Source organism: Lepus europaeus, chromosome 6 (assembly GCF_033115175.1).
Source record: "Lepus europaeus isolate LE1 chromosome 6, mLepTim1.pri, whole genome shotgun sequence".
Taxonomy (NCBI): domain Eukaryota; kingdom Metazoa; phylum Chordata; class Mammalia; order Lagomorpha; family Leporidae; genus Lepus; species Lepus europaeus.
Window position 1 is genome coordinate 95811331 of NC_084832.1, and position 22329 is coordinate 95833659.

At 45.4% G+C, this 22329-nt stretch overlaps 1 protein-coding gene and 1 long non-coding RNA gene across 4 annotated transcripts in view; one reads left to right on the forward strand and one right to left on the reverse strand.

The window, feature by feature from the left end:
• NINJ2 (ninjurin 2) overlaps positions 1–22329 on the forward strand; it is a 177932-nt gene that overhangs the window by 27554 nt on the left and 128049 nt on the right. The window lies entirely within an intron of this gene.
• LOC133762429 (uncharacterized) lies at positions 1815–10410 on the reverse strand. Of its 2 annotated transcripts, none has more exons than XR_009866277.1 (4): positions 10222–10410; positions 5981–6183; positions 3768–3933; positions 1815–2082 (listed from the first exon to the last, which is right to left on the reverse strand). It is a non-coding gene; the product is annotated as an uncharacterized LOC133762429 (long non-coding RNA). The 2 variants fall into 2 exon arrangements; XR_009866276.1 differs by having other exon boundaries at positions 5974–6183.

Below are 22329 nucleotides of genomic sequence, written 5' to 3' on the forward strand. Positions count from 1 at the left end.
AGGGAATAGCATTGGAAGTAGATTAGCCAGGACTCGAATTGGTCCCATATGGGATGTTGGTGCCACAGTTGGTGGCTTTACCCGCTACAACACAGCACTGGCCCTGACAGATAGTTCTATAGTTTAAGTATGCCCCTAATATTAGATGTAACATACTTGCAGAATCATGCTTCAAAAATTGACATTTCAATATAACTAATATCTTATATATTTTTGAAAGATTGATTTGTTTATTTGAAAGGCAGAGTTGCAGAGAAAGAGGGAAGGACAGAGAAAAAGAGAGAGATCTTCCATCCACTGGTTCACTCCTCAAATGGCTCTAATGCCTAGGCCAAAGCCAGGAGACAGAAACTCCATTCTAGTGTCCTATGTGAACTTGGACCATCTTCTGCTGCTTTCCCGGGCACATTAGTAGAGGAGCTGGGTTGGAAGTGGAGCAGCTGGGGCTTGAACCTGTGTTCATGTGGGATACCCATGTTGCAGGCCATGGCTTACTCCGCTGCACCACAACACCAGCCCTGCATCCTATACCGTACAATTTTATATAGATGGCTAGCCTCTACCATGCTGTACCATGGAGACACATAGAGTCTATTTCTTGCAAAGTTCTTCAAAATTATTTTACTCTCTTATAGAATATAAATCATGGAAGAACAAATTATTATGATCATATTTTGGTAAGAGAAAACCACTAACTTCTGAAAAAAGTCATTATATTCCATGTAAAGGATTATTAAACTGATGATATTCACCTCAATTTTTTTATTGTATGGCTTCTGTGTGAAGAATCAGTCTTCAGCTGTACACACCAGTATGGGCATAAGAAATGCTTAAACCTGTGTCCATCTGAATCAGTTAGTGCCTGTGCCCGATTAGTTTGAGTATCATCCCTCACTGTGGGAAGACAAGGTGGGATGATCTTGAGATCCTTCTCTGTGGGAATTCAAGACGTGAGGCGAAGTCAGCTGCCAACTTCAGAAACAGGAAACAAAACACAAAGCTCTTTTGTTTTTTAAAGACTTATTTATTTGAAAGTCAGAGTTACACAGAGAGAGGAGAGGCAGAGAGATTGAAAGAGAGAGTTCTTCCAGCCTCTGGTTCACTCTCCAATTGGCCTCAAAGGACGGAACTGTGCTGATCCGAAGCCAGGAGCCAGGAGCTTCTTCCAGGTCTCCCACACAGGTGCAGGAGCCCAAGGACTTGGGCCATCTTCTACTGCTTTCCCAGGCCATAGCAGAGAGCTGGATCGGAAGTGGAGCAGCCGGGACTCGAACTGGTGCCGGTATGGGATGCCAGCACTACAGGCAGCAGCTTTACCCACTCTGCCACAGTGCCACCCCACAAAGCTCTTTAATTTGAGATTCTAAATGAGATGTACAGGGAAAATACTGTCAGAATATAAAGGGTCAGCCATAGAGGAAACCACTGGGGGCAGTGATGTTTGTTTTGCCAATGTCTAAAAGCTCTACCTTTTCACCTTTTCTTCCAAGGGCTTGATGAACTTTACAAATCAGACATCCAGACCCTTGTGGGAGATTAAGTCAAGGCAGGCAGACTTGTGCTTGTATGCAAAGAAAGTTTTCCCTTCTTTCAGCATAGAGATCCAATGGGTCTCAGTCAGTATTGCCAAGCCAGTGTAATGCAATTCAATTCAAAAAGACACTTACTGAGTGCTTCCTATGTGTCATGTATATGATTCCATGCTACTAGGTTAAGTTTCCAGGTGTTGCATTGTTTACTTCCATAATTTCTTTTTGTTTTAAAGAAGGGAATCTTTTTGTTTTTAAGATTTATTTTATTTATTTGAAAGACAGAGTTCCAGAGAGAGGAGACAGAGAGAGAGGTCTTCCATCCGATGGTTCACTCCCTGGATGGCTGCAGTGGCCAGAGCTGTGCCAATCCAAAGCCAGGAGCCAGGAGCTTCTTCCAGGTCTCCCACGTGGGTGCAGGGGCCCAAGGACTTGGGCCATTCTCCACTGCTTTCCCAGGCCATAGCAGGGAGCTGGATCAGAAGTGGAGCAGCCAGGACTAGAACCAGCGCCCATATGGAATGCTGGCACTTCAGGCCAGGGCTTTAACCCGCTGTGCCACAGCACCAGCCCCAAGAAGAGAATATTTTTAAAAGATTGATTAATTTATTTGAAAGGCAGAGTTACAGAGAGAGAAAGGGACACACACACACACACACAGAATCTCTCATCCACTGGTTCACTCCCCAAATGGCCACATCGGCTGGGGGTGGGACAGGCCAAAGCCAGAAGCCTGGAACTTCATCTGGATCCCCCACATAGGTGCAATTCTCCCATTACTTTCCCAGGTGCTTTAGCAGGGAGCTGAATCAGAAGTGGAGCAGCTGGGACTCGAACCAGTGCACATATGGAATACAAGCACCGTACCACAAAACTGGCTGCTAACTTCTGTGGTCAAAAAGAAATGTGCACTGGATGGGTGTTTGGTGCAGCAGTTGAGTCACTGCTTGAGATACCCACATCTAATATTGGAGTGCCTGGTTAGAGTCCTGGCTTAACTCCATGCTTTCAATCCAGCTTTCTACTAATGCTCTCACTTACATGAGCGACATGGATGGAGTTCTGGGCTCCAGGCTTTGGCCTGGCCCAGCCCTGGCTGTTATAGGCCCTTGGGCATTTGGGGGATAAATCAGCAAATAGAAGAATGGATCTTTCTCTGCCATTTGAATAAAATGAAAATAAATAAATGAATAAGTTTTTAAAAATGCATGGATTCTCCATCAACCACAGACATAGCTGGAATGGCCTCTGAGGTCATCCACCCCTACACTGTCCATCTCTATTGCAGAAAGCTGCTAATTGCATTACTTCCCTATTCCCTCCCCTTCCCAAGTCTCAACTTTTAGATGAAATTCTCTCATTCCCCCACCCCCATTCTTCCTCTGTATAAATCAATAGCTCAAAATTTCTCCTAGATTTTGAACCTTCTTCTTCTTTTTATTTTTTTATTTTTTGATAGGCAGAGTGGACAGAGAGAGAGGTCTTCCTTTTGCCGTTGGTTCACCCTCCAATGGCTGCCGTGGTTGGCGCGCTGCAGCCGGCGCAAACACGCTGATCCGATGGCAGGAGCCAGGTGCTTCTCCTGGTCTCCCATGGGGTGCAGAGCCCAAGGACTTGGGCCATCCTCCACTGCACTCCCTGGCCACAGCAGAGAGCTGGCCTGGAAGAGGGACAACCGGGACAGAATCCGGTGCCCCGACCGGGACTAAAACCCGGTGTGCCGGCGCTGCAAGGTGGAGGATTAGCCTAGTGAGCCGCGGCGCCAGCCTAAAATTTCTCCTAGACTTTGAACCTTAAACACAACTCACAGTTACACAGCAATGGTGGATCCTTTGCTTCCTGCAGCTGCGGCTGCAGCACTGGCTGTTGGTGTATCTGGGTTGAATCCTCCTCCTGGCACTGCCCTCAGCGAGAGGGAGCTGCCTTGCTTTTGTTTACGGCCCTTTTCTGTGGTCAGCCAGCAGCAAATGACTGGGCCAATACAGGACACAAAGATCCATACTCTGCCTCATCCGGGCAATTTTGCACTGCCATCCAGCACCCCAAAACCTTAGCAGAGTTCTCTATGGCAACAGCATCACAGTTCAACTTCTCCCTGTACCAAATTCTGGTTCCCTCACTCCCATCCAGGTGTTATCACTCTACTCCCCACCAAAACCAGACAATCCACCCAACCCTGCATGCACATCTCTGTCTAGGGGTCTGTCGTGGGAAGTGGGGTGGGGGCAGGGAGCTTACCTAACATGTGGGTTGTTGCAGTGGTTCTTAGCCTTCCAGATTCTTAAGACAAACTTGGAGCTTTGCTGAGATTGGCTGATTCTACTGCTTGGGGAAAGCAAGGTCTCAGTTGCTTTTTTTCCAGACACATGTTCAGGCTTCATAGAAGCAGGAGACTGAGAAGTTTCTGGAATGAGAGAGGAATTTCCAAAGTTGCTTACATGAATGAGGTGACAATCAGGTGCCTGCAATTAATCTTCCTACTCCTCAGTAAAATATAGATGACCCAGTGAGATCTATAGATCTTTGTATATCCTTAAATTAATCCAGTCCTAGCCAACAAGATAGACACTGATTACAGTGAAGGAATCCCCCAAATGAACTTCACCCTCTGCTAGGAATAGCTACTTCCTTTTCCTTCTATTAGGCCTCTCACTTGCCCCTCTCCTGGCTGTTTCCTGTAAGACTAAAGGCTGCTCTGGGGAATCTTGGGTGTGGGCCATGACACCTCTGATTCACAATCACTTAGCCCTGTGGAATGTGACTAACATCTCTATTGCCAGCTGTCATCCACTCAGCTCTCCTCTTGGCTTTGTGCCTTCTTTCAACTTTGCTGCAAAGTGGGAGTGAAGGTAGAATGAAAGGAAGGCCAGTATGTGTGCAGTTCAGGCTGTGTGCCAAGCACTGAACTGGGTACTTCACATTCTCCCACTAACTCTCACAGTAGCCCTATGAGGTTATTGCTATCTCCTCCTGACACACACAACACCAAGGTTCTAATAAACAACATAATTTAGTTTTTTGAGATGCATAGCTTCTCTTACACAGGAAGTTATCTGACTCAGTTAAGTCTGCATGGGATTGTAGAGCAGGGTCTCAGGTTGATTCTAATGTCACTAGTGCAATTGGTATATCTTGGTTTCATAGTGGTCTGGATGCTCAACCCTTCAATATTCCCTAATTTTACTGCTAAACCCTTTGGAGCCTTACCTGTCCTAATATTGTCGGTCAGAAGAAGTAACTGAAACTGAGACAAGTCTACTAACAGCTGCCCAATATTCTTGCATCACTGTGTTGATGAATTCAACAGGTGTTTTCTGCATCTTTCCTGGTTACAATGTGCGAGGGTCATTTCTAGGGGCTGCTGTGGCCAAGTAGCTGAGAGTATAGACTTTGCACTCACACGACTGGAGCTTCAATCCAGGCTCCATCACTTAGTAGCTGCCTGAGCTTATGCTGGATATTAATCCTTTTGGCCTTCAGATCTTTTTACTTGTACTATGGAGATCAAAACACTTCATGGGAACTAGTTGTGAGGTTTAAATCAATGGTCCACATAAAGGGCTTGGCACACAAGTAACTGCTTCATTGGTCATTATCTTATTGTAGGACAGAGTAACTGAGGGATGGACCCAGGTCTCAGGAAACACAAACTCTAGCAGAGGAGGTTAGGTGTGTACATAAGTAACTCTAAAACACACTTAGAGAGTGGTGGGTGATGTGGAGGTAAATATCATGCCTGATGAAATTTTAGTCAAAGGAAAGATTGTTTCTGGTAAGGAAGTCAGAGGAGGCTTCCTGGATGAAGTAATAACCTCCACGTTGAATGATGAGCTTCACACCATCCAGTAGTAAGCTTGTGGGTGGCAAGCCTGTTCCAAATCAGTAAACACAATCCAAGCTTTAAAATAATGGGACGTAACAGAATCCTGATGCAGGGTCCTGACAAACAGCATGAGTGTGGGCGCTCATTCAAAGTAGAAATACATGCCTGTGAGATCAGTGTAGGACAGTTCGTTCAACCCTACTCGGCAGTGAGTTCCACAAGGGTCATTCTGACCCACGTAAGACTTCGTCTGTGTAGTCACCTCCCCCAGGAATAGCTATGGAAAAGACTCCAAATTAATGACTGGCAACAAAAGTTTATTAAGTACCTGCCGTATGCCCTAAATTGTAGGTATGGGAAACAGACCAAAAAGAAGAAAAGAGTTTGTAGTTAGGGAGATAAGGTTAACATACTAAATGCTCTGTGTAGCATTTATTTTTCTTATTCTAGCTCATAAAAGCAATATAAATTCACTGTGGAAAATTCAGAAAATACAGAAAAATCTGTAGAATGAAAAAAATCCCAAATTCCACTACCCAAGATTAACTAAAGGTAAAAATTCAGTTATGAATTGTTAACTCCCAACCCTGACTGGAAGATTACCCACTGCCTTCATCTCACACTTAACCACAGGAGTAGGTTCTTGGATAAATAGATGACACTCTCTCCGATTTCCTCCTTGCTCTCTTGATGGGTCTCCCTGGGCTTGTGAATTGATTTGAAGTACAGAAACAGGGGTTATTGTGAAGCTGGTTCAGGTTCTCAATGTAGCCATCAATCAGCAGACAGCTCTGGAAAGCCTTCTGTTCCTTGTGCAGGTGGCTTCCTGGCCTGTGTTTTCATGAAAGGAAAGGAGAAAAGGAAGTGACTGACACAATGCTGCACAAAAAACTGTAAAGCACTATTCCCATTTGGCCAGGAAATATTACATGTTGCATGTGGGGAAGTGGTTTTCACCCATACTGTGGTTGCACCTGGTAATGTCCTACAGAGTTAATATTAATTGGATGTCCCTTGTTGTACATGTACATGTATGAATTTGTGTGTACATGTGTATATGTGTGTGCGCCTGTGTGTGTGTGTATGAGTGTATGTGTGTGATTCTGAACTACAATGCTCCCCATGCTTGGATTTTTTTTTTTTTTTTGACAGGCAGAGTGGATAGTGAGAGAGAGAGAGAGACAGACAGAGAGGAAGGTCTTCCTTTGCCGTTGGTTCACCCTCCAATGGCCGCTGCGGCCGGCGCATCGTGCTGATCCGAAGCCAGGAACCAGGCGCTTCTCCTGGTCTCCCATGTGGGTGCAGGGCCCAAGCACTTGGGCCATCCTCCACTGCACTCCCAGACCATAGCAGAGAGCTGGCCTGGAAGAGGGGCAACCAGGATAGAATCCGGCGCCCCAACCGGGACTAGAACCCGGTGTGCTGGCGCCGCAAGGTGGAGGATTAGCCTGTTAAGCCATGGCGCCAGCCCCCATGCTTGGATTTTTAACCATGTATTATTTTTTACGACCAGGAAAAGTTCATTTTCATTGTAAAAATAAATAAATAAAAGAATGCTGCAATGATAAACAATGATTAGCAGAGATGGATTTATCTGGAGGAGCCATTCTGGACTCCTTAAATTCAAAACCCCACAATTACAACCTCTTTTCTGTTTGGGGATAAGTCTTGCTTTCTCACGGTTAGAACAAAACAGATTCAGCAGCATGTTGACACTGTCTGCATGTTACACTCATGAGAAATATCCCTTCTCTCCTCTGCTCTGTGTCATTTCTGCAAAGTCAAAAGATGCACTGCTCTCTCAAAGGCCGTCTAGGCTGCGTGAGGCAGACTGTAAACTTGGCAGGTTTCCCTCACATTCCCCAGCCCGGGCTGTCGTTGTGTGCCTGAACAGAAAAGGGTCTGCCTTCCAGCAACAGCAGACTGCTTCAGGTCCTCCTTCGGTTTCACCAGCAACCAAGTGCTTTGCTTTTCAGGAGCTCAAGTGTCCTCCCTGCCCTCCTACAGACAGGCAAACCTCAGGACGGGCTGTAGCAGCCTATCGGGTATCTTGTGTGGTCCGAATGTCTCGCAGGTGGTGAGGAAGCCATCAGAGCCACACTTCTCTGTTGGAGGCCATTTCTAATGCTTCTTGGTTCCCTGGTTTAGTAAGGCCCTCTGAGTTCTATGTTCTTGCTTGTCCACATTTTCTTCCACTTGGTCATTCTTTTGGTGGTTTGCTTTTAGCAAGGATGTGATGTGTAAATCAGAACCACATCAGTCCTCTGCTCGTCAGCCTCCACTGGCCTTTCTTTCTTTTTTTTTGAGATTTATTTTATTTATTTGAAAGTCAGAGTTATATATAGAGAGAGGGAGAGAGAGAGAGAGAGAGATCCTCCATCTACTGGTTCACATCCCAAATGGCCGCAATGGCTGGAGCTGGGCCAGACCGAAGCCAGGAACCAGGAGTTTCTTCCAGGTCTCCTACATGGGTGCAGGGGTCCACGCATTTGGGCCATCTTCCACATCTTTCCCAGACACATTAGTAGGGCGCCCATATGAGGTGCTGGCATTGCAGGCAGCGGCTTTACCCACTATGCCACAGTGCTGGCTCCCTCCACTGCTCTTTCACCTCACTGAATATTAAGTTGTAGATAATAGTTTGGGTTTGAGTGTTCCCAAAAGTTCATGTGTTAAAGGTTTGATCCCCAAAGTCTTTTGTTAATGGTTAGTGGATGAAGGGAGGAGACTTGATCTGGTTATGGTGTCTGGGAGGTGAGCCTGTGGGATGTCCTTGGGTCACGGGCACATGCGCTTGAAACGTTGGTTTTATGAGTGGGTTGGTTATAAAAGCCAAGTCCAGGGGCTGGCGCTGTGGCGTAGCAGGTAAAGCCGCCACCTACAGTGCACCGGTTTGAGTCTTGGCTGCTCCACTTCCCATCCAGCTCTATGCTATGGCCTGGGAAAGCAGTAGAAGATGGTCCAAGACCTTGGGTCCCTGCACCCACGTGGGAGACCAGGAGGAAGTTCCTGGCTCTTGGCTTTGGATCAGTACAGATCTGGCCATTGTGGCCATCTGGGGAGTGAACCAGTGAATAGAAAACTCTCTCTCTCTCTGCCTATGTAACTCTGTGAGTATTACATATACCACTCAGAATAAGAACTGATTCTGGGCCGGCGCCGCGGCTCACTAGGCTAATCCTCCACCTAGCGGCACCGGCACACCGGGTTCTAGTCCCGGTTGGGGCGCCGGATTCTGTCCTGGTTGCCCCTCTTCCAGGCCAGCTCTCTGCTATGGCCCGGGAAGGCAGTGGAGGATGGCCCAAGTCCTTGGGCCCTGCACCCGCCTGGGAGACCAGAAGCACCTGGCTCCTGGCTTCAGATCAGCATGATGCGCCGGCTGCAGCGGCCATTGGAGGGTGAACCAACGGCAAAAAGGAAGACCTTTCTCTCTGTCTCTCTCTCTCTCACTATCCACTCTGCCTGTCCAAAAAAAAAAAAAAAAAAAAAAAAAGAACTGATTCTAATATTCTCAGAGAATCTGTGTGAGAGCTTGACCAGAAAGAGTGGGGGAAGCCACTCTTTTCAAATCCCACTGCTATGCCCTGTACTACCACCCACCATCTACCATCACCATGCTCTGTCCATTGCCCACACCACACACACACCAACAGTTGCCCGAGTTTTTTCAATACACTATGTAAGGAAAGCAAAAGAAGGTGTTCCTATCAAGCAGCTGACCAAAGGCAGTTTTTGGTACTGACTCCTGGGATCAGGGACATAATGTCTCTAAAAAAAAAAGATGTATTTATTTATTTGTTTGTTTATTTATTTGAAAGGCACAGTTATGGAGAGGCAGAGGAAGAGAGAGAGAAGAGAGGTCTTCTATCCGCTGATTCACTCCCCAAATGGCAACCAACAGCTGGAGCTGTGCTGATCTGAAGCCAGTAGCTAGGAGTCAGGGACTTCTTTCCAGTCTCCCACATGTGTGCAGGGGCCTAAGGACTTGGGTCATCTTCCACTGCTTTCCCAGGCCATAGCAGAGAGCTGGATCGGAAGAGGAGCAGCTGGGACTCAAATTGGCGTCCATATGGGATGCCAGCACTGCAGGTGTCAGCTTAACCTGCTACGCCACAGTGCTGGCCCCAACATGGTGTCTTTAGCTGTTCATATCAAATAGTCACTGAGTTCCAACTTGATGTGAGGCATTAGGGGAGACACAGGCAGATGCAGGGAAGTCAAAACTGTTTACGAAGTAGTTTATGGAGCTAATGGGGAGATCAAATCTAAATAGAAATCTGTTTAGAAAGCTACAAAAACACTTTGACAATTTGTCTCCTCAAAACAAGACACATTTTTCCCACTGGATCCATCAATTCCACCCCTAGTGTTAAAATTATAGGAGGCCATTGTTTTGCACTGAGCTTCTCACACAGATGAAGCTAAAAAACAAAATGAAGTCACACATGCTAACTTCTGCATAACCAACCAAAAGGAAGCTGTTGATCTGACCCTGCTACAAATCAGGATTAGTTAGAGATAACAGTCAGATTTCCCAAACCAACCAGTTTCAATTGGCATGGGAATGAGGCTCCCTCTGCCTTAATCCTTAGACAAAGAAAGATAACCTAAAGTAACCTGATGTCAACCACTCACTCACTCCCATATTGTTTTGTCTCCCTGTCCTGCCTTAGAAGGAAAGTAACTTTGAAGGACCAACCCACTGTGTGAGTTTTTGTTTTTGTTTTCTTCAGGATTTCTCTTTGCCTAAAATCAATCTTCTCTGCTGGGCTCATCAGAACATTTATTTTGTGGAATGATACGTTGCCTGGTTCTAGAACTGAAAGTAAAGCCAGAGTGGACTTCTGATCTAGCAGTTGAAACACCTACCTCCCACACTGGAGTGACTGGGTTTGATTCCTGGCTCCAGCTCCTGAATCCAGCAGATCCCCAGAGGCAGCAGTGATGGCCTCCAGGATTGTTCTTCCAGCTTCAGTCCAGGCTAGGACACTGTTCAGGGCATTCAGGAAGTAAACCAGCAGAAGGAAGACCGATCTCTCTCTCTCTCTCTCTCTGCGACTCTCTGCCTCTTAAAAGTTTTTTTTTTTTTTTTTTTAAAAAAGAAAAGAAAGTCAAATAGGTTCTTTAAACCAGATTGCTGTACTTTTGTCCTTTGAGCCTGGGTATTTACTTAAGAGAAATGAAAACACACGGCAATGTGAAAACTTACATGAGTGTTTACAACAGTACAGTTCACAATAGCCACCTGGTGTCCATTAACCAGAGGATAAAATGTGATATATATGTGCAGCAGAATATTCAATGGGATATTATTCATTCAAAGGAATGAAATACTGCCGGCACCGTGGCTCAATAGGCTAATCCTCCGCCTGCAGCACCGGCACACTGGGTTCTAGTCTCGGTCAGGGCGCCAGATTCTGTCCCGGTTGCCCCTCTTCCAGGCCAGCTCTCTGCTATGGCCCGGGAAGGCAGTGGAGGATGGCCCAAGTCCTTGGGCTCTGCACCCTCATGGGAGACCAGGAGAAGCCCCTGGCTCCTGGCTTCGGATCAGTGCGGTGTGCCAGCCGCAGCGTGCCGGCCTCAGCGGCCATTGGAGGGTGAACCAACGGCAAAGGAAGACCTTTCTCTCTGTCTCTCTCTCTCACTGTCCACTCTGCCTGTCAAAAAAATAAATAAATAAAAATAAAAACAAAGGAATGAAATACTGTGGTATACAGTCAGCTCTACACCCATGAGTCCCACATCCATGGATTCAACCAAGAGCAGATTGAAAAATATTCCCCCTAAAAATTGTGTCTGTAATATGTATAAACCTTCTTATTCTTATCACTAGTCCCTAAACAATACAATATAACAACTATTTACAAAGCATTTTCTTTATTTTTTTAAAGATTTATTTTATTTATTTGAAAGACAGAGTTACAGAGAGAGGCAGAACCAGAGAGAAAGAGAAGTCTTCCATCTGCTGGTTCACTCCCCAATTAGCCGCAATGGCCAGAGCTGTGCCAATCTGAAGCCAGGAGCTAGGAGCCTCTTCTGGGTCTCCCACATGGGCCCAGGGGCCCAACGACCTGAGCCAACTTCTACTCCTTTCCCAGGCCATAGCAGAGAGCGAGATCAGAAGTGGAGCAGGTGGGACTCGAACCAGAGTCCATATGGAATGCCGGTGCTGCAGGCCAGGGCTTTAACTCACTGTACCACAGTGGCAGCCCCTACACCCCTACAAAACATTTTCGTTGTGTTAGATATTATATGTAATCTGGAAATATTAAAAATATGGATAATATTCAAATATGTCATTTTATATAAGGAACTTGAGCATCTATGAATTTGGTAACCACAGGGGGCCCTATAACTAATCCCCTGTAGATGCCAAGGGACAACTTTAAAAAGACATATATATTTGGACTAGGTATTTAGGCCGGTGGCTTCAGTTCAATACTCAGCTCCAGCTCATGATTCCAATTTCCAGCTTGCAGAAGCTTGGAGACACTGGTTTCTACCACCCACATCAGAGACCTGGGTTGAGTTCCTGGCTCCTGGCTCTGGCCTGGCCATTGTAGATATTTGGGGAGTGAACTAGTAGATGGGAGCTCTCTCTAGCTCACTAACTCTCCATTTCTCAAGCAAATATATCTTTAAAGAAGAAATACATATTTTTTCTTTTTATTGGGTTCCTGGCACAGAATTCCTAAAACCTTTGGAATTTATTAAGTGATGAGTATGACAGAAGTGTCCTTTTCTTTTTTTTTTTAATTTTTTTTTTATTTTTGACAGGCAGAGTGGACAGTGAGAGAGAGAGAGAAAGGTCTTCCTTTGGCCGTTGGTTCACCCTCCAATGGCCGCCGCGGTAGGCGCGCTGCGGCCGGCACACCGCGCTGATCCGATGGCAGGAGCCAGGTGCTTCTCCTGGTCTCCCATGGGGTGCAGGGCCCAAGCACTTGGGCCATCCTCCACTGCACTCCCTGGCCACAGCAGAGAGCTGGCCTGGAAGAGGGGCAACCGGGACAGGATCGGTGCCCCGACCGGGACTAGAACCCGGTGTGCCGGCGCCGCAAGGCGGAGGATTAGCCTAGTGAGCCGCGGCGCCAGCCCAGAAGTGTCCTTTGTAATCACCATGAGTTCTTTTCAATCATACATGACTTGGTGCTAATGAGGCAACATAAACGTGTTTGCGTGTGTGTGTGTGTGTGTGTTGAGAGCTTCTGGATGGGAGCCAGCCTGCTAGGTCATGATTGCAGAGATGGAACTTTCAGCCCCACCCTCACCTCCATGAAGGGGAGAAAGGCTGGTAGTTCAATTCAGTCACCAATGGTCAATGTTTCAACCAGTCATGCCTATGCAGCGAAACCTCCTTAAAACCTCTAAATGAGAGTTTGGAGAACTTCCAGGTTGGTGAACACATTAAACTGTGCTCTGGAAAGGGCAAGGATGCATCACATACCACTCTTTCCATGCCTTGCCTGGTTCATCTCTCCCATTTGGAAATTCCTGAGTTATACCCTTTATAATAAACTGGTTACAGTAAGTAAAGTGCTCCCTTGAGTTACTGAACCTGAGAGGCCATGATGGGAATCCCTACACCTGTGGTAGGTTGGTTAGAAATGTGGGTAGCCTGGATACCCCATTTGCACCTGGCATGCGAAGACAGGCAGTTGTGGGATTGAGCCCTTAATCTGTGGGGTCTGCGCTAACCCAGCAATTAGTGTCAGCCTTGAATTGAATTGTATGGCACCCAGCTTGTAGTAAAGAACTGGAATCAGGAAGAACCTCAGAAGTATTTGTGCATGCAACAATGTAGATGTGCCCTGAGAACACTATGCTAAGTGGAAGACTCTGGACACAAAAGGCCACATACGATAGGATTCCCACAAATATTAGATGTCCACATTAGGCCAGTTTATAGAGACAGAATGTAGGTTAATGGTTTACAGGTGCTGGGAGGAGGCAAGTAGGAGAGTGCTAATGAGTATGGGTTTCTGTTTGGGGTGACCCAAATGTTTAGGCATTAGAAAATGGTGATGCTCATGCAACTTTGTGTATAAACTTAAAACTATTGAATTGGGGCTGTCATTGTGGCGTAGCAGATAAAGCTGCCATCTGCAATGCCAGCATCTCATATGGGCACCATTTTGTTTCTTGGCTGGTCCACTTCTGATCCAGCTCCCTGCTGATGAGCCTGGGAAAATAAGTGGAGTATGGCCCAAGTGTTTGCACCCCTGCCAATCACATGGAAGACCCTGAAGAAGCTCCTGGCTCCTGGATTCAGCTTGGCCCAGGCCTGGCTGTTGTGACCATTTGAGAGTGAAGCAATGGATGGAAAATCTCTTTGTCTCTGTCTCTATCTCACCCTTTGTAACTCTGACTTTCAAATAAATAAGTAGATCTTAAGAAAAAAAAAACTACAGAACTGAACATTTTAAAAACAAATGAACATTCAAAATAAAAGCAAGAAGAAGTTATTATACCAGCTCTCCACATAGAGCAATGCATTGTGAAGGCGACCCGATAATGATGGCCTGGAGAAATTATATCTCCCAGTCAACTGACAGTGACTTCAAAATAGCTGATCCCATAAGAGTGGCTATTTCAGGCTATTACCTTGGCTTAGCCTAATTCAGAAACCAAGTATTTCTATCTTAACCACACAGCCAAAACCATGCTAACTCCCAATGCTTACCTTCCTCTTAATCTTATATCACTGGTTGTAAGAATTAATTAGTTATTTTATACTGAAAAAAAATACAAGTGATATCAAGAGACTAAGTTTATGCTATTAGCCTGTGTTCATTCATGAAAGGAAGGTCTGAGACCATGGCTGCTCCTCTTCTAATCCAGCTCTCTGCCAATGGCCTGGGAAAAGCAGTGGAAGATGACCCAGTTCCTGGACCTTTGCCACCCATGTGGGAGATCTGTATGAAGTTCCTGGTTCCTGGCTATGGCCTGAAAAAAAAGAGTGAAAGATGACCTATAGAATGAGAGAGAAAAAATTTGCAAATCATATATCTGATAAAGAATTAGTATCCAAATAATATAAAAAAACTCAAGAGGATGGCATTTTGGCATAGCGGGTAAAGCTGCCACCTGTGACGCCAGCATCCCAATGGGCACCAATTCAGCTCTCTGCTATGGCCTGGGAAAGCAGCGAAGGATGGCCCAAGTGCTTGGGCCCCTGCACCCACATGGGAGACCCAGAAGAAGTTTCTAGTTCCTGGCTTCAGCCTGGCCCAGTCCTGGCCATTGTGGCCATCTGGGGAGTGATCCAGTGGATGGAAGACTGATCTTTCTCTCTCTCTCTCTCCCTGACTTTCAAAATAAATAAGCCTTAAACAAACAAAAAAAAATCTCAAAAATACCACCTTATTAAAACATGTGCAAAGAACTTGAATAGACATATCTCCAAAGAAGATACAAGATGGTCAATAGCATATAAAAATATGCTTAACATAACTAGTCACTAGGGAAATGCAAATTAAAATCAAAAAGAGATATCATTGGCCGGCGCCACAGCTCAATAGGCTAATCCTCTGCCTGTGGCGCTGGCGCCACCGGGTTCTAGTCCCAGTCGGGGTGCCAGATTCTGTCTCAGTTGCTCCTCTTCCAATCCAGCTCTCTGCTGTGGCCCAGGAGTGCAGTGGAGGATGGCCTAAGTGCTTGGGCCCTGCACCCTCATGGGAGACCAGAAGCACCTGGCTCCTGGCTTCAGATCAGAGCAGTGTGCCAGCTGCAGCGTGCCGGCCTCAGCGGCCATTGGAGGGTGAACCAACGGAAAAGGAAGACCTTTCTCTCTGTCTCTCTCTCTCTCACTGTCCACTCTGTCTGTCAAAAAAAAAAAAAGAGAGAGAGAGAGAGATATCACTTCATACCCATTACTCTGGTTATTATTAAAAATAAAACGCCCAAATAACAAATGTTGGTAAAGATGTAAACAAACTTTAATTCTGTGTTACTGGTAGAAATATAAAATAGTGCAGCTGCTATGGAAAATAGTTTGGAGGTTCTTAAAGAAGTCAAACACAGGGCCGGCACCGCGGCTCACTAGGTTAATCCTCTGCCTGCTGCGCCGTCACCCCAGGTTCTAGTCCTGGTTGGGGCGCTGGATTCTGTCCCGGTTGCTCCTCTTCAGTCCAGCTCTCTGCTGTAGCCCCGGGAAAGCAATGGAGGATGGCCCAAGTGCTTGGGCCCCTCACCGCATGGGAGACCAGAAAGAAGCACCTGGCTCCTGGTTTTGGATCAGCGCAGTGCACTGGCCGTAGTGGCCATTTGGTTCACAATGGAAGGAAGACCTTTCTCTCTGTCTCTCTCTCTCTCACTGTCTAACTCTGCTTATCAAAAAAAAAAAAAAAAAAAAGTCAAACACAGGACCCAGTGATGTGGTGCAGCAGGTTAAGCCACTGTCTGCAGTGCTGGCATCCCATATGGGCACCAATTTGAGTCCTGGCTACTCCATTTCTGATCCAGCTCCCTGATAATGCGCCTAGGAAGGCAGCAGAAGATGGCCCAAGTACTTGGGCACCTGTACCCACGAGGGAGACCTGGAAGAAGTTCCTGGCTCCTGGCTTCAACCTGGCCCAGCCCTGGCCATGAGACCATTTGGGGAGAGAAACAGTGGATGGAAAATCTCTCTCTCTCTCAGTCTCTCTCTAACTCTGACATTCAAATAATTAAATAAGTCTTAAAAAGAAAGTCAAACATAAAATTACCATAAGATGCAGAGTTTCATTCCCAAGTATACACTTACCCAAAAGAACTTGCTGTAGGCATTCAGATAGATACCTATAGAGCGACATTCACAGCAGCAGTATTCACAACAGCCAAAAGCTGGAAGCAACCCAACTGTCCATAAACAGAGGAATGGACAAGCTAAATGTGGCATATGTAACCAAAGGAATATTATTCAGCCTTAAAAAGGAAGGAAATTGCTTTAAAAATATAATCTTATTTTATCTGACACATTAAAAATTGTAGAGATTGGAGGCCGGCACTGTGGCATAGTGGATAAAGCCATGGTCTGCAGTGCTGCCATCCCATATGGGCACCAGTTCAAGTCCTGGCTGCTTCTCTTCCAATCCAGCTCTCTGCTATGGCCTGAGAAAGCAGTGGAAGACGGGTCAAGTGCTTGGGACCCTGCACCTGCTTTGGGGACCCAGAAGAAGCTCCTGGCTCCTGGCTTTGGATTGGTGCAGTTCTGGCTGTTGCAGCCACCTGGGGAGTAAGCCAGAGGATGGAAAACCTCTCTCTCTCTCTCTCTCTCTCTCTCTCTGCCTCACTGTAATTCTTTCAAATAAATAAATAAATAAATCTTTAAAAAATATTGTAGAGATTAATGGGATACTAATGTGATGTTCCAATACATCTATAATTATATAAAGTTCAAATCAGAGTAAGCATATCATCTCCTCAAACATTCAAAACCTTTTCCTCTAGCTTTTCTGAGATGTACAGTACATTATTGTCATTTATAGACACCCATACACGAGAGAATACCAGAACTTATTTCTCCTTTCTAACTGTACAATTCAGTGCCCATTGACCTACCTTGTAAACCAATGAAATTCTGATAGATGCTACAGTCTGGATGAAACTTGAAAACATGCTAAATGAAATAAGCCAGATAAAAGGACAAATATTGTACGATTCTACAAAGGCAAATTCACGGAGACACAAAGGAGACTGCAGGCCACCTGGGGCTCAGCTGTTACTGTTTAGTGGGTACAGAGTTTCTATTTGGGATCATGAAGATGTTTTGGAAACAGATATTCATGATTGTTGTACAACATTGTGAATGGATTTAATGCTACTTGAAGTGTCCCTATTTAAAATGGTTAAAACAGTAAACGTTATGTTAAACTGATTTTATCAGAGATAAGTTAAACGGATTTTATCAGAGAGAGAGAAGGAAGGAAGGAAGGAAGGAAGGAAGGAAGGAAGGAAAGGAGAGAGGAAGGGAGGAAAGAAGGAAAAATTCATAAGTTTTTGGGGGCCTCTGGAAAAGGGACCAAGGTGAATTTAGGAGCCAGACTAATACTTCTCACCAGTGCGTCAAATGGGGACATCCACAGCTCTAGCACCTGGTGTGACTATGATTTGAGAAAAGTAGTTCCAGGCTGGTAGTTGACTGGGTTATTCTGAAACTGAACTCCTACAAGGTTTAGCTTTCCACTAGACTTGTTTTTTGGCTCCTCTTTCATGGTCATGAGCCAAGGCCAAGGCCAGAACACCACCTGGCACCCAAGGATTCGACAGAGACTTTGATCCATTATCAGAGTGTCCCTTCAGCTTTTGTCCCAGGCTGCTAGAATACCCAGACCGATACCAGCCTATTATTCCTGCTGTCATGTTTGCTTTCAAAACTTCAGACTTTGAGCTGTTCTGGGCATTTTTTCCAAAGTTGCTGAATGGGATTTCAAGAACTGTTTTTCTGGTTCTTCCTGTTTAGCACCTGTTATTGTAATTGCCCCCTTAGAGGCACAACAAATGGCTTTTCCTTCCAGTTTCCTTGGGCTGTGGCATGCAACAAGCTCCAGCTAGTTCATAGCCGTGAGTGAACCCAAGCATCATGTCCACTTTCTTCCTTCAGATCACCTTTGAAGGGCACAAGAAGTATCTGCCCCATGGCCCCCTCACAGCGACACTTAGGGCAGAGACTCCCACAGTTGGCACTCATTCCTCTGAGAACTTCTGGCTTCTTCTTTGCCACGGCTCTTCAAGGCTTTATCTTTCTCTGCCCACATACTTTGGAGGAAGATTTACCTCTCTTCTTTCCCAGGCAGGATCTCAGATCTACCACTGTTTTCAAAGAGTTGCGTGCACTGAAACCAACTTGAGAAATGTTCTCCTAAATGCTCCCTTACCAAAATGTAGTTTTGACATATTTCTACAGGAAAAGTTTCTTTGTTTATTTGAAATATAGAGAGGGAGAGAGAGAGACAGAGAGACAGAGAGAGACAGAGTGAGAGAGAGAAAGAGAGAGCCAAAGAGAGATAGAGACCTCCCATTCTCTGGTACACTCTCCAAGTGTCCATAACAGTCAGGGTTGGGCTAGGCTGAAGCCAGGAACTCAATATAGGTCTCCAAGGGCATGGTAGGGACCCAGGTACTTGAGCTATCGCCTGTTGCTTCCTAGGTTAGCAAGAACCTGGAATCAGGAGCAGACTGATATTTGAACCCAGGCACTCTGACATGTGGTGTGAGAGCCCCAAGTGAAGTCTTAACCACTAGGCCAAACACTCGCCACTGATTTTTGTCTTTTAACAATAGTAAAATACACATAACATAAAGTGTACCATCTTAACATCTTAATCATTTTTAAGATTTTTTTTTTTTTGACAGGCAGAGTGGACAGTGAGAGAGAGAGAGACAGAGAGAAAGGTCTTCTTTTTCTGTTGGTTCACCCTCCAGTGGCCACTGCGGCTGGCGCGCTGCCGCCGGCGTACCACTCTGATCCGAAGCCAGGAGCCAGGTGCTTTTCCTGGTCTCCCATAGGGTGCAGGGCCCAAGCACTTGGGCCATCCTCCACTGCACTCCCGGGCCACAGTAGAGAGCTGGACTGGAAGAGGAGGCAGAGGATTAGCCTATTGAGCTGCGGCGCCGACCTAAGATCGTTTTAAGCATAGTTAGGTAATATTGAGTACATTCACATTTTTGTGCAACTAACTTCCAAAACTTGTCTCAGTCTTGCAATACTGAAATTCTATTTCCATTAAATAGCAGCTCCATATTTCCCCCTTGTTCAGCCACCATTCCGCTTTCTGTCTCTATGATTGACGACTCCAAGTACCTCCTCTAAATGGAATCCTGTGTTATATCTCTTCTTCTGACTGCCTTGTTTTCACTATGCACAATGTCCTCAAGTTTCATAAGGTTGTGTAGCATCTGTTGGGCTTGCCTTACCTTTGAGCTGAGTATTATTCCATTGCTCATATGTACCACACTTTGTTTATCCATTCTTCCTTCAGTAGACATTTGGATGGCTGTTGCCTTTTGCCTGCTGTTGTTCACAACTCTTCTTTCAATTCCTTTGAATATTCACCCAGAAATGGAATTGATAGATTGTATGGAAATTTTATTTTTAATTTTTTTAATAACTTCTATATTTTTCAAAAAAGTCTAATAAAATCACCCAAAAATTATCAGTGGAATGAACTATATTAAAGTGATGCTGGATAAGCCTATCATCTTTAAATTTATCATGAAATTTTTCTTTTCTTTTCTTTTTTTTTTTTTTAGGAATTCTGTTTCCAGACTGCCCTGTTCTTTTTTTTTAAAGATTTTATTTATTTATTTGAGAGGCAGAGTTACTGAAAGAGAGAGGTCTTCCACATGTTGGTTCAGTCCCCAAATGGCCACAATGGCCAGAACTGAGCTGACCCAAAGCCAGGAGCCAGGAACTTCTTCTGGGTTTCCCATGCAGCTGCTGGGGCCCAAGCACTTGACTCATCTTCCACTGCTTTCCCAGGCCATAAGCAAAGAGCTGTATCAGAAGAGGAGGAGCTGGGACAGGAACTGGAACCCATATGGGATGCCGGCACTGCAGGCAGTGGCTTTATCTGCTACGCCACAGAGCCAACTTAGCCTACTATGCAGAGCGCTGGCCCCCACTTTTCTCTTTTGGCTTTTCATACACTCATCTCTTCCCTTTCACTTTAGCCTATAGAGTGAAGATGGTACTCTTGAGAGCTAGGTGTAAAACAAACAATAACATGAGCAAGAAAGCACTTAAGAGGGAGGCATGAGACACACAGGAAGATAACAAAATTACTGGGGAGAAAGTGTACAATGGAACAATAAAATCAAAGGCCAACAAATGAGACAATTTGAGAATCTCACCATATTTCATTTTCTTCCTACTCACTTTTCAAGTCCCAACCCCTACGCAATTGCTAGGAATTGTCATTGTAGACGTGTTTTAAATGCAAACACAGTGCCTTCTATTAATAGAACGCATATGTTGCCATGAAGCAGGTCAAACAGAAGATGAGATAAGAGGATCAATACACCAAGGAGGAGCTTTAGCTCATTATTCCATCAAGTAATAGCTAAAAGCAAAAGAAATTGCTGCAAGAGAAAACCTCAGTCTGAACCCATAAGCAAAATGTTGAGAAAACCAGCACCCCCATCCCCTCTCTCACTGTGTCATCAAGTGTCCCAGAGGGAAAAAACTGACACCAGCAGGAGTGAAATAGAACTGGTGAAAGCACACAGAGTCAGTCTTGATTCTGTGATAAACAGACCAGGAGGATGTGTACTAAAACCAAACTGTTCATGACAGAACATAAAAACAAAGGAAAGGGAGAGTGTCTCCACACACTCCACCACAGGTCACCCTTCATCATTCTCCTGTACTCAGACCCTGCCACTAACTACCCCATTCGCTGAGCTACATTTCTCCTCCCCTAGCTTTGCAGCCTGGCTCCTCGTCCCTGTGGTGCTGGGCAGCTCTGCCCTCCCCAACCTCTTTGTCAGATAGGTCTGGTCTTAGCTCTAGGCCATTTATTTGCCTTCTTGATGTGTGTATGTGCTTCTGTGTTATATTGCATTCTAGAGCACGCTCCTGGCTTCATCCCTGGATGAGGGAAGCAGGAGCAGATCCCCAAGTTCAGAGCCCTAGCGTTAGCTGCTCTGCCAACAATGGACCATATTCTTCTCTTTTCTCGTCCCTCCATCAGCAGGATACATTGTTCTCTGGGTACAGCCAGAGGGAGAGAGAAACAGCAGCTGTGAGGCCCCTGCCTTCCCCCGCCCCCCAGGCCTGAGTGTGAATGCTAGAAGCCTGGCATCCTGAGCGGGTGCTGACACTTCCCCAAGGTCAGAGCTGACGGAGATGGGAGCCCAAGTTTCATTTTGCACAAAGGAAGCGTTATTTGCCAGGATAAGTAGGAGACTGAGATGTTACAGTAACTGTTAGCGCTAATCGCTTCCTGTATTCTGGCATATGAAATCGCTCAAGAAATAACATACTTCGAGTTGAGAGTACGTCAAAAAGTTCATAGAAAGTGAAATTAAAATACAAGTTTATTTTGATGTGAACAAGTTTTGGAGTCTGTGCTTAGTTTTTTTCAAATACTCATTTTCCATGAACTTTTTGAAGTCCCCACATAGTTTATATATGTTTATTTATATTTGCCAAGTTTTTGGGTCAATTTTCAAGTTTTTCCTCCTTTTTTTCTGGTTGGAATTTTTTAAAAAAAAGATTTATCTATTTATTTGAGAGGCAGTTATATATATATAGAGAGAGACAGAGAGAGTTCTTCTATCTGCTAGTTTACTCCCTAAATGTCCACAATCGCCAGAGGTGGGCTGATCCAAAGCCAGGATCCAGGAGCTTCTTCTGGGTCTCCCATGCGGGTGCAGGAGTTCAAGCACTTGGGCCATCTTCTATTGCTTTCCTAGGCTACCAGCAGAGAGCTGGATTAGAAGAGGAACAGCCGAGGCTTGAACCGACGCCCATGTGGGATGCCAGCACCACAAGCAGAGGTTTAAGCTAGTACGCCACAGGGCCGACCACATCTGGTTGGGATTTTTGTGGTCCTTTCTTGCCTCCTCAAATTCCCCACAATATGCAGTCAGTTCTCTTTATCCATAATAGTTAGTGTCTATGAGGTTACCCCGAATGCTGACATGTTTCTCTGAGGGGTAATTCAGGGTTAGGTTCCTATGGGTCTTTAGCTATTTTATTTCCATCAACCAATCAATCATGTGTTTCTGTTCAAAGATTTTGTCTATACTGTTGATTCACTGACATGGACTCTCTATGGTTAACAACATATAACTCATGCCTGAGTGCAGCTTACATAACACAAGGTTTTTCTCCGTGAGGCACATGCAAGTCATCTTGCACTTTGAGTGTCCGACAGTGCGTCAGCTCCACAATTCGGGGCACACAAAAAATGAAGCACATAGCAGTGGGCATGCCGCTCATAGGAAGACACTTGTTCACCGCATGAGAGCTGAAACAGAAAGGCACAGCATCACTCT